General features: G+C 38.7%; 1 protein-coding gene across 1 annotated transcript in view; it reads right to left on the bottom strand.

The window, feature by feature from the left end:
- The window catches only part of Cntnap2 (contactin associated protein like 2), a 2,102,194-nt gene that overhangs the window by 1,775,245 nt on the left and 314,924 nt on the right, over nucleotides 1–12,025 (bottom strand). The gene's annotated exons all lie outside the window — the stretch shown is intronic.

Genomic DNA, 12,025 nt, shown 5'->3' with positions numbered 1-12,025 from the left:
TAAATAAGAGTCTGTGAATTTGAAGAGGGCAAATGAAAGAACATATGTCGGGATTTGGTGGAAGAAAGAGAAATGTCTTAATTACATTAGAATCTCAAAAGTGAAAGAAATATACCAAAAATAAACATACAGTTTGACAAAATAAAGATCTGTAACCTGATTTAATGTTATGAGGAACAAATGGGTTTTAAAATATTTTATAATGCTCTATAATGTACACCATGTATAAACATCAGTTAAAAATCAATTCATGGAAAAGGGTAAAAATATAACACTGCAGATAGTATGAAGTCCTAGAGAATATGTGTTCCAGACTTTCAGATTGTTGTGAATTATTTTCCCAACAGGATATTGACAGACGCTATGCAGTGATTAGTAAATAGATAACCTTTTGATTGTATATAATATGTCATATGTAAATAAAGCTTATTAAGAAGAATAGTAATTTATATACCATTTCCAGGGAAGAAATGGGACAGAGTCAGTCAAAAATAACATACAAGAAATTAAGTCATCAGGAGGCTAATCGAGCAATGTTGCAGAAGGGGAGCACAGGATATTTCAACGGTCCCAGAGAAAAAAATATATTGGCTGTGGTGTTCATAACTCCAGTCTCTTCACTGGAAAAGGCCAAGTTTTCACAAATCAAAACGGTAATTCCTTCACAGTTCTGGTCCTAATCCCAGAGCAGCCTTACCAAGTTTGCTTCTGGGCAAGGACACAGAACTAGTTCTTTTTACCAGAACCTCTGAAAAATTCTTGTATAGGTTTGGTTCTGAACAGGGTACAACATACCTCACATATGCATACAATTTTCCTATAAATGTAAAAATAGTTTAACCTTTTTGAAAAATAGCATACTTCTTCAAACATTTACCCCTAGAGTTGCTATATGAATGAGCAATTCTCTCAGGTATGCTCATCTGAGGATTACAATCACATATGCATGCAAACTTTTTAGTGACTATTCACAGCAGCTTTATAAATTATGACTCTCAAAAGAAAAATACACAAATGCTCACCAACTGATGAATGCAGGAAGCTTGAGTAGATACCCACACAAAGTGGAATAGCATAAGAACTGGAGACTTTTGTCACAGTTTAAAGAGATGTTAAAGTTGTTATTACAATCAAAGAAAGTCTTCAAATACAAAAGTCTCCAAATCTCAAACACATCATGGGATTACATTACTTGTCTAAGATAGTGAAACCAGGAAGACAATGTTCATGAAGGGCAGCAATGAGCTGAACTAGATGGGTGACTAGGCATGGTTGCAGGGGTCTGATTTGGTTAAATAATGAAAGTTTTCTAAAATGTTTAATGATGACTGGACACCTCTCTAATTACACTTTTAAAAAGTACTTAATATACTTGATAGTAGTTAATTCATCATATCCAAAAATAGTCTCTCAAAAGATTTCATTTAGGCAAATAGACAATTTTCTAACTTGTATTTCTCTATACACACTGAGCAGTGGAACTTTGGAGAGATTTTATAGGATGACTTCATGTGCTATGAGCTAGAATATATTTTTTATGTTTATTTCCAGTGATGAAATAAGGAAGGATAGTGTTATTCTATTAAATGTAATATTCAGTCATAAGTATAGAAAACATACCTCTGTGTAACTGTTTGAGAAAGCTGAAAAACCATACAGATTTCAATGAAACATGTACCTCACCCATGCATATGTAGTACCACAGAGTTCATATAAATGATAGAGAATTCCAAGTTGATGAAACATAGAAAATCCTTATTTAAGAAACACTATGCCAAACTCACAAGGAAGATTGATATGTGAAGGGGATATTAGAGGTTTACTTGCTATGTGAGATTTCATTTAATGCAATGTTAACCTTTGTAAGTGATGACATCACATGTTGGCTTTCCTGGTTCTATAATTTAGCAGACAGAATTTGATTAGATTAGTGCTCCTCATTGAGAAATCAATGCTTCTAGTGTTGTGCAGTGGAACTGTGTTTCTGGGCTTTTTTCTTCTCTGTTCATCCTTGAACCATTCAGAGGCAGAGAAGCAGTTCCTTGTCCAGATGGATGTAGGATTGAGGAAACACCCCGCCCTCAACAAATGAAATCCGAGCTGATAGTTTTGGACAACATTGATGCTACACATCTATTTTAGTTAGGGTTTCTGTTGCTGTGATAAAACATCATGATCAAAGGCAACTTGGGAAGGAACTGGCTTATTTCAACTTACATATCACAATCACAGTCCTCAAAGGGAGTCAGGGCAGGAACCCAAGACAGAAACATGGATGCAGGAGCTAAAGCCATAGAGTTGTTCTGCTTACTGTCTCACTGCTCATAGTTTTTCCAGCCTGCTCTCTTACAACAACCAAGATTGTCGGGCAGTGAGCCTGTTCCCGGTTGAGCACCTGGTAGGTGGTAACTTTTGCCCAAGAGGGATAGCAGGTTTTTGGTCACTCCCCTAGGCCCCTGGTTTCTGTTGCAGCTACAACCTCCCACAGTCCCCTGCAGAGAGGTGTGTGGCCATGAGTCACATAGGCAATGACCCAAGCTCTTGGTATTCTGTCTGGACTCCACCCCCACAGTTACCTGGCAACAACCAGGTATACCCAACCCACTATAAAAGGAGCTGCTTGCCCCCTCCTTGCTTGCTTGCTCCCCCTCTTACTCCTACTTCCCACTTGCTTCTCTTTTGCCCTCTTGCTCCCGCTCTCTCTGCATTCCCTTCTCCACTGCACATGTCCATGGCCGGCCTCTACTTCTCTACTCTTTTCCTTCTCTCTGCCTTTCTACAATAAATGCCTTAAAACCATGGGCTGCCTCTTCTCATTGGGATCTGCTGTGCTGGAGAAATGGGGCAGATCTTCTAATGAGTCCTGCATCTAACCTCCCTCAGGAAGCCTCTGAAAATTCCCAGATGGTCTCCACCAACCCAGTCTCCAGCAACCCAAGCTGCCCACCCCACCAAGCCAAAGACTCTCATCCCCATGGTAACTAGCCAGAGCCCTCCTCCTGCCCTTTTCTCTTCTGCCCTGGGCCAGAGTTTGCCCAAGTGTGAGAACCTACTGGTCTCAGCCTCAGTGCAGGTCAGGATGGCCAAGCCAGCTCTCAGCAATTCTGCACCTTCCCTGCCACCAGAATGGGGTCCTACAGCTTCTCACAGCCTGACGCCCACCCAACAGTGACAGGGTTTCTGCATCTGTCTCCATGAGTGGCCCTAGCCCTGTGGTGGGGGTAGACACAAGACCCCATTTTTAATCCACACAGGACCATCAACCCAAGAGTGTGACTGCACACAGTGAGCTGAGCCCTCACACACTTCATGATCCCTGTCACAATCTTTAAGAGTTTCTATTAAGAAATTTCTGTCTGGACTGTTCCTTTTTAGAGAGTTTATAGGAGGGAGTGAAGATTGATGAGTTTTTCACAAAAGCTTTCAATGATTTTCATTCTCCACTATGAGACTGCTGTCATCAATACCACTGCAAAAGAAACTTCCTTGCCTTTTACATTCAGTGGCATTACAGATCACAGATTTAAACATGTTTCCCAGTGGCAGTACAGACCACAAACATCAACCTGGCCCTCAGTGGCAGAATAGGCCATGAACATCAACATGGCCTCCTGCAGGAGCACAGTCCATGGATCTTAACAGGGTGTCCAGTGACAGTATAAACCACAAACATCAACATGGTCTTCAGTGGTAGCATGAACCACAGACATTTACTTGGCCTCTGGGAGGAGCTCAGAACACTGATATCCACATTCCCTGTAGCCACAGAATGGAACTTAGATACCATATAATCCCTTAATGGCAGCATAGGCCATGGATATTACTATGACTTTAGGTAGAAGCACAGACAGGCCATGGACATACACGTGGTTTTTTAGTTCATTTTTAAAATATCATAATCCATGATCACTTTAAACGAAATTAGTGAATCTTATAGAGAACAAAATGAGGTTTACAGTGGGTTGGAAGAAATGCTAAGATTTTCATATATAAAGTTCTTCATCATGGTACACACACCTTAAATTTTCCCTCTGGTATTCGCCATTATGTTTCTAATTAGAGAGCCTGAATTCCTGCCATACTCTAAGACTGACCACAATGTTCACTAGCTGCCAAGGCTGGATTGTTCTGAATTCACATTCTTCTGTTTCTAGCCCATTTTACTTCTTTATTTTATTTATTATGACTTTGGGTGCCATTAAAAATGTATGTTTTCTAACAGATATTTGAAGCTGGTGCTTTTTTTTTTTTTTTTTTTTTTTGAGACAGGGTTTCTCTGTGCAGCCCTGGCTGTCCTGGAACTCACTCTGTAGCGCAGGCTGGCCTCGAACTCAGAAATCCAACTGCCTCTGCCTCCTGAATACTGGGATTAAAGGCATGTGCCACCAGGCCCAGCCTGGCGCTCATTTTGTTAGGGGGCAGGCAACCATATTAAGACTTCCTACCAGTAATTCCTGCTTCCATGTATTTTGTTTCATTTATTCAAGCATAATTTTGCAAATCACTATGGTACGCTTCTTCTAAGAAAACAACTGTATTCTGTCTTTCTTTCTTGGTGTGTACCTTTAGAAAGAATTCACTTAGAGGGGTTGGTAGTAAAATACATATTCTGACGCTTTCCTAATTGAATTCAGTTTGATGTTGAACCTGTTCATGCAAGGCCTGCTTGCCATGAGTCCATTATATAGCTCAGGTAGAACTCTTCATCTTCTTGCAGCTGCCTTTTGAGTGTTGGGAGAATACATGTTTGCCATTCAGCCTAGTAAATGTTGTGAGTTTTTTCTTTACCACATAATTAAATGTTTTCTCACATGAGTCCTTCCTTTCCTTTCCCTTTTACAATCTTCATCATTCTGGATCTCTTAGTGATATTTCATCTCCCAATCTCTCCTTTGAGATCATTCAAGGCAACACTACCTAAGCAATGACTACATATGTTTGTTCAAAACCTATCAGTGTTTACTTTCAAATTTTCTCAAAGTGATTTAAGAGGACATGAAAATAAACATATTTTAGTGTGTTAATTTTCTACTTCTTAGCCTGTGCTACTGCTCTTTAATTTTATATAATTTTCTCATGTTTTCTCATGTTCCTGTGCTAAATAACAACAACAACAACAAAAATGGGCCATTTGTCAGGGAATAGCTTGAAATCAATGAATAAACTCAGGATTATTTATTGTTGCTAAATCAATTTCAGATGATCCATGTGACTAAACATAAGTTTATAGGTTAAAAAGAAAGTACTCCATTCAGAAAACTAATTAAGATTCACACTGAAGGAGGTTAGCTAAAGTGATGTGGTTCCTTTAATTCCTTTATTTGAAAAGGCTGTAACCTAAGTGGCCCTTCCAATTATGGGACACAGTTTTAGAAGTATTCACTTGGATTACTTAGGCACACACTATGTCATTTTACGTTTCCTTGTTTGCCCATCATTAATACTATCAGTGACAGAGTAACTATTTGGGAACCAAGTACTTAAAAAAAAAAAAAAGAAAGAAAAAGAAAAAGAAAAAAAGAAAAAAAATCTCATAAAGATGAATCAAAAGGAAGCTTTGAGGGGAAATGGCAAGGGGCTCCAACAGAAACACATTTTTTTTTTCAAAAGCTGCCATAGAGCAGTTCCACCCAGCTATTGGCCTTACACCTGATCTATGAACGATGAGCAATTTAATGTACAGAGTATACACCTTAAAGGGACAGTCACAGAACTGTGGCAAAGATCCACCCCTTTCCTAAAGGCTGAAAAAATTCATGATGTCTGATCTAACACAAATGCTGTTCAGACATTCCCAGGAGTGAAATGAGTTGGGGGTGGGAGGGAGGGCTGCCACACTGATGGATGTATTGGTGATGAAGTCAAGTTATTCTGTTCTAAGATGGGGGATGAGAAGCTACTGATTGATTCTTTCCCTGTCTGTACATCTTTGCTTCCTTCTTCATACCCTGCCTTCCTCAATCCCTCGATAATTTGCTTCCCTCCCCACATCTTTCCCCACCCCACTAACTCCCTTTTTTTTTTTTCACTACCTGGCTCCCTTGTTTTCATATATACTCAATGTTTTCAAATGTCTCTAGTCAATGGTAGAGTACTGTATTTTAAAAGACAACACTATTGTCGGTTTGTTTGAATAGTTGATTTGATATTTTTTTTTTATGCCAGTTGTTAAAATCCTAATTTTCATGCTTCAGTGAACATTGTTTCTCGGGTTTAAGTGTCTAGAACAATTTTACTCCTCAGAAATCTATTTTGGGAATCAAAAAAGAATAAAAGAACAATTAAACAAAATGCTTTTGTATGTATGTTTAGTGTCTGTATTCTGTGCATTTTAGCATTCAGCTCATAGGTCAGTTTCTCTACTGTGTGGAAGCTTCTAGGCCACACCCACCAAGCAATACATAATTAATAAATCTATACATCTCCTGCTCTTAGAAAACAATACTAAGATTTTCTTCACAAAGTAAGCTAAGTCAGAGTATATAATTCCTATTTCATGCTACAAGCTGGTATTAACTTTCCTTACTTTGTGGCTTCAAGTGAAGCCATTGCATTCCACTGATCCTCTAAGTGCAGAAGAGACCCTTGCCCACCTCAGGTTTCTAAGAAGAAGGAAGCCTGCAGGACAGGACTGGATGTCTGGCCTCCTCTCCTGTTGCCTATCATTGTTGACATGTATGAGAGTTTCACATGTATCCTTCATCTCAGACACCATCTGATCCCTAGAGGCATTAAACTCATAGCAGACAAACTAATCTGGGTTGAAAATGTACCCACAAGACAAAACAAAAATATATTAAATCAACGAAAGTACCCCTTTCACTTTCTCGTTTCCTTAAATCATTCATATTTCTTTCATGAACACTCCTGCTTGTGTTCTGTGTCTGTGTTTTCTTTGTTTCTTTGTTTCTTTGTTTCTTTGTTTCTTTGTTTCTTTGTTTCTTTGTTTCTTTCTTTCTTTCTTTCTTTTTTTCTTTCTTTCTTTCTATCTTTCTTTCCTTTCTCTCTCTCTCTCTCATTCTCTCTCATTCTCTCTCTCTCTTTCTTTCTTTCTTTCTTTCTTTCTTTCTTTCTTTCTTTCTTTCTTTCTTTATATCCTTCCTTCCTTTCTTCCATCCTTGCTTCCTCCTCCTCCTCCTCCTCCTCCTCCTCCTCTTCCTCCTCTTCCTCCTCCTCTTCTTGTTTGAGAAATTTATGGCTGGAGTTATAGAGCCCATCACAGGACTCCTGCCTATAATACAACCTCATTCAACAGAAAGCCACTCTAGATCCCTTGCATATATAATTATTTTTCTTCTTCTTCTTTTTTTTTGGGGGGGGTTAATTTATTATTATTATTATTATTATTATTATTATTATTATTATTTTCTTTATTTACATTTCAAATGCTATCCAAAAGTTCCCTATACACTCCCCCTGCCCCTGTTACCCTACCCACCCACTCCCACTTCTTGGCCCTGGCCTTCCCTTGTGCTGGGTCATATAAAGTTTGCAAGACCAAGGGGCCTCTCTTCCCAATGATGGCCGATTAGACCATCTTCTGCTACATATGCAGCTAGAGACACAAGCTCAGGGGGTACTGGTTAGTTCATATTGTTGTTCCACCTACAGGATTTGCAACCCCTTCAGCTCTTTGGGTATTTTCTCTAGCTCCTCCATTGGGGGCCCTGTGTTCCATCCAATAGCTGACTTTAAGCATCCACTTCTGTGTTTGCAAGGCACTGGCATAGTCTCACAAGAGGACACTATATCAGGGTCCCTTCAGCAGAATCTTGCTGGCATGTGCATTAGTATCTGGGCTTGATGGCAGATGATGGGATGGATTCCCAGATGGGGTAGTCTCTGGATAGTACATCCTTTCGTCTTAGCTCTAAATTGTGTCTCTGTATCTATATCCTTTCATGGGTATTTTGTTCTTTATTCTAAGGAGGAATGAAGTATCCACACGATGGTCATCCTTCTTGTTTGTTGTGTTTTGCAAAACGTATCTTGGGTATTCTAAGTTTCTGGGCTAATATCCGCTTAACAGTGAGTGCATATCTAGTGATTTCTTTTGTGATTGGGTTAGCTCACTAAGGATTATATTCTCTAGGCACATCCATTTGCCCAAGAATTTCATAAATTCATTGTTTTTAATAGCCGAGTAGTGCTCCATTGTGTAAATGTACCACAGTTTCTGTATCCATTCCTTTATTGAGGGACATCTGNGTTCTTTCCAGCTTCTGGCTATTATAAATTAGGCTGCTATGAACATAGTGGAGCATGTGTCCTTATTACCAGACTTGATTTTTGACAAGGGAGCTAAAACCATCCAGTGGAAAAAAGACAGCATTTTCAACAAAGGGTCCTGTCACAACTGGAGGCTATCATGTAGAAGAATGAGAATTGATCCATTCTTATCTCCTTGTACAAAGCTCAAGTCTAAGTGGATCAAAGACCTCCACATAAAACCAGAGACACTGAAATTGATAGAGGAGAAAGTGGGGAAAAGCCTCAAAGATATGGGCACAGGGAAAAAAAATTTCTCAACAGAACACCAATGGCTTGTGCTATAAAATCAAGAATTGACAAATGGGACCTCATAAAATTACAAAGCTTCTGTAAGGCAAAAGATACTGTCAACAAGACAAAAAGGCCACCAACAGATTGGGAAAGAATTTTTACATATCCTAAATGTGATAGAGGACTAATATCCAATATATACAAAGAGCTCAGGAAGCTGGACTCCAGAAATTCAAATAACTCCATTAAAAATGGGGTACAGAGCTAAACAAAGAATTCTCAACTGAGGAATACCGAATGGCTGAGAAACACCTGAAAAAAATATTCAATATCCTTAGTCATCAGGGAAATGCAAATCAAAACAACCCTGAGATTCCATCTCACTCCAGTCAGAATGGCTAAGATTAAAAATTCAGGTGAGAGCAGATGCTGGGGAGGTTGTGGAGAAAGTGGAACAGTCCTCCATTGCTGGTGGGATTGCAAGCTTGTACAACCACTCTGGAAATCAGGCTGGCTGTTCCTCAGAAAATTGGACATAGTATAATTAATCTTCTTAAGACTTTTTTAATTCATAAAAAAATGTCATAATAGTCTTTGTGAGATTCCTTGTGATTCAGAAATCTTTATGCTCTTGCTGATACATGTATAAATGTAAATAACAGCAACAATGGTATGTTAGGTAATATTAACAAAATAAAGACCTCATCATTGTGCATCACTAAAGAAAGTCAATAAAGAAAATCAAGTGGAGCTGAAACCTGGATGTCAGAACTGATCGAGATACCATAGAGTAATTCTGAATACTTTTTCATCAAAACAGGACCAACAGTCCATGGGTAGGCTCATTGTAATTAGACTGCCCTTCCACCATAGAATGCTCTACATGCTTGTCTACAACCTGGTCTTAGGGAAGCACTTTATTAATTCTTGTTCCCTCTTTTAACGTTTTAGCACGTGTCAAGTTAATATAAACTAGGCCAGCACATGTGTGATGAAATGTGTCCAGATAACATGAAGTGTGAAATCTAACTTTTCCAAATTTAACACTTACATCTGAACAGAGTTTTAAGATACTATTGCAACATGAGATACTTGTGGAACTACTGGAACATTATACATAAGAAATATATTCTATACAAATGAGTCAAAAATTTCCACTATACAATGCACAGACAATAGTGTACTAACATAAAAATTCCAGCACTTTGCATAGCAAGAGCATCTGAGCTGAAAAGCTCTTAAATCTGCTTCCAGTTTACATCCTCCTTTGCAAACATGTCTTTCTTAATATTGTTTTCACTTTGCTTGCTGCCTTCTATTGCCTCTGTTAAATTGATCAAAGGGGCATTAATCTGAGAAATCCCAGGTTCCCACTGGACTCCAACACTTACTGATAGCATTAGTACATTTCCCAAATCTACAGTCCTTATATGCATGATGATCATGGACTTCTAGTGTGAGCCTTCCATTTTCCTTGCTCACTCTGTACCTAGGGAAATATGAAGATAAGTTCTTTTATTCTCTCTTCACATTTTTCTATTAGGTGTATATTTCCTGAAATATTTTCAAAATCAATTATGTTATCACTTCTTAGCCAATAATTCCAATAAGAAACAGCCAGGTAGCCCCAGCAGGGTGTTCTATTTTAACATAAAAGGAACAAACCAAGAAGATACCAGGCTACATTGATTTCATTACCCACATTTTAGTGGGCAATATCATCTATCCATTAAATATCTATTGAGTATGGGTATCAGAATAGTGAGGATTAATAATGATTGATTAAAAATATTATAAAATTTGTAGCATCTATAATCATGAAAGAGGTACACTTCTGAGCATGATTGTGAAGGATTGCCTAGGTTGGGTGAATAAAGTCTAGTATACCCACATCACATATAGGTAGTATCATCAATGTTCTGGTAAAAGAAAACAACCAGAGCTAGGCATTCATCACGATGTGGTGATGGAGATGCCTGTCTCACTGTTCTGCCATTATGAATTCCTCGGCATGGTGGACATGTACAAACTCTCAAATTGTGAGATGAAATTAGCCTCCGTGAAGTCACTTTTGTCAGAAACTGCATTGCATCAGTAAGACAAATAATTAGCATGACATTTCTAATGAAATTATGTATTAGTCATTGTCTGGCTTTGAAACAAGTTAGAAATTACATGCCAGGATATCATATCAGTTTTAGTGACCTTTTGATGCGGAAGAAATTAATCAAGGAATTATCTCATTGGAATCGTGTTTTTATTTATTAATATGCAATCAAAGAGGGAAATGCAACATATTATCCCCTAAAAAATTGACACTAACTTCTAATATATCACTTTGGTGGTGATACAGGATAAAGACATCTAAATGTCTCTCTCTGATTTCCCCACAGTAAAGTAAAGCTGAATGCAAATCACAGTGTTAAGTCACCACACAACTGGAAAACAAGTAGTATTTTCTTAGAGAGAAACTTGGCATACAGACGAAGGGAATGCACAGAAGAGCAACACTTGGGAAGTCAAGAACAGATGTGGAAAAATGCGATGAAACCTTTTGGGTCTCTGAGACTTGAGGTACAGTCCCATCTGTCAGGCTTCTCTCTTAGCTCTCCCCAAGGACTCTGCTTCCAGATCTGCAGCCTGGCCTGGCCTTTCAGCCTGCTCATCTCTGCCACATTCATTACTGTAAACTGCCCATAGCAGGTTGCTGCTGGCACACTGAGGTCTGCTACCACCATGGCCATCCTATGCCCGGACTGTGACCTCTCTGGCCTGCATAGCGTTTTGCTAGTAAATAGAAAACTTGGCGGCCAATATGAGAGACTAGCCACCCTAAATGAATTGATTCCCCATTACCTATTGAACCTGCAACATAGACTTGAGCTACCTGCATGCTGAGCTTAGGACACAGATAATTTTTCTTTTATATCATAGAGACATAAGCCTTTCTTTTTGTTTCCTTGGTATACTTAACATCAATTGTTACAAGGAAAAACATTCATTCATACATCTGAATTGAATTGCATTTTTTTAACTCTTAAATCTAATTATTATTTTCATCCATTATTTAAGTTGAAGCAAAATGGTCATACCTTTCCTCTCTATATTTAATACATATCTGTGATGGGCTGTCTCTTGCAGAGATGAATCTCCATAGCAGGGACCATAAAAAGATTAAGTTTGTGGCTGAGGGGATGGTTTAATTGATAAAATGCTTGCTTCATAAGCATGAAGCATTGAATTAAAATCCTCATAAAAGAATCCAGTGTCACGGCAAACATCTGTAATCCCAGGTGCAATGAAGGAGAGAGAAAGGCTGATGCTCTGAGCTCACAGGTCAGCTAGCCTAGTTGAATCAATGTGCCTTAATTTAGTGAGGAACAGTGACTGAGGAAGACATTCAGTGTTTACCTGTGGCCTACACATGCATTCATAGACATGTGAACACAACCATGCAAGAACACACACACACAGAGAGAGAGAGAGAGAGAGAGAGAGAGAGAGAGAGAGAGAGAGAGAGAGA

Source organism: Mus pahari, chromosome 2 (assembly GCF_900095145.1).
Source record: "Mus pahari chromosome 2, PAHARI_EIJ_v1.1, whole genome shotgun sequence".
NCBI lineage: Eukaryota > Metazoa > Chordata > Mammalia > Rodentia > Muridae > Mus > Mus pahari.
This window is presented reverse-complemented; position numbering and strand designations above follow the sequence as displayed.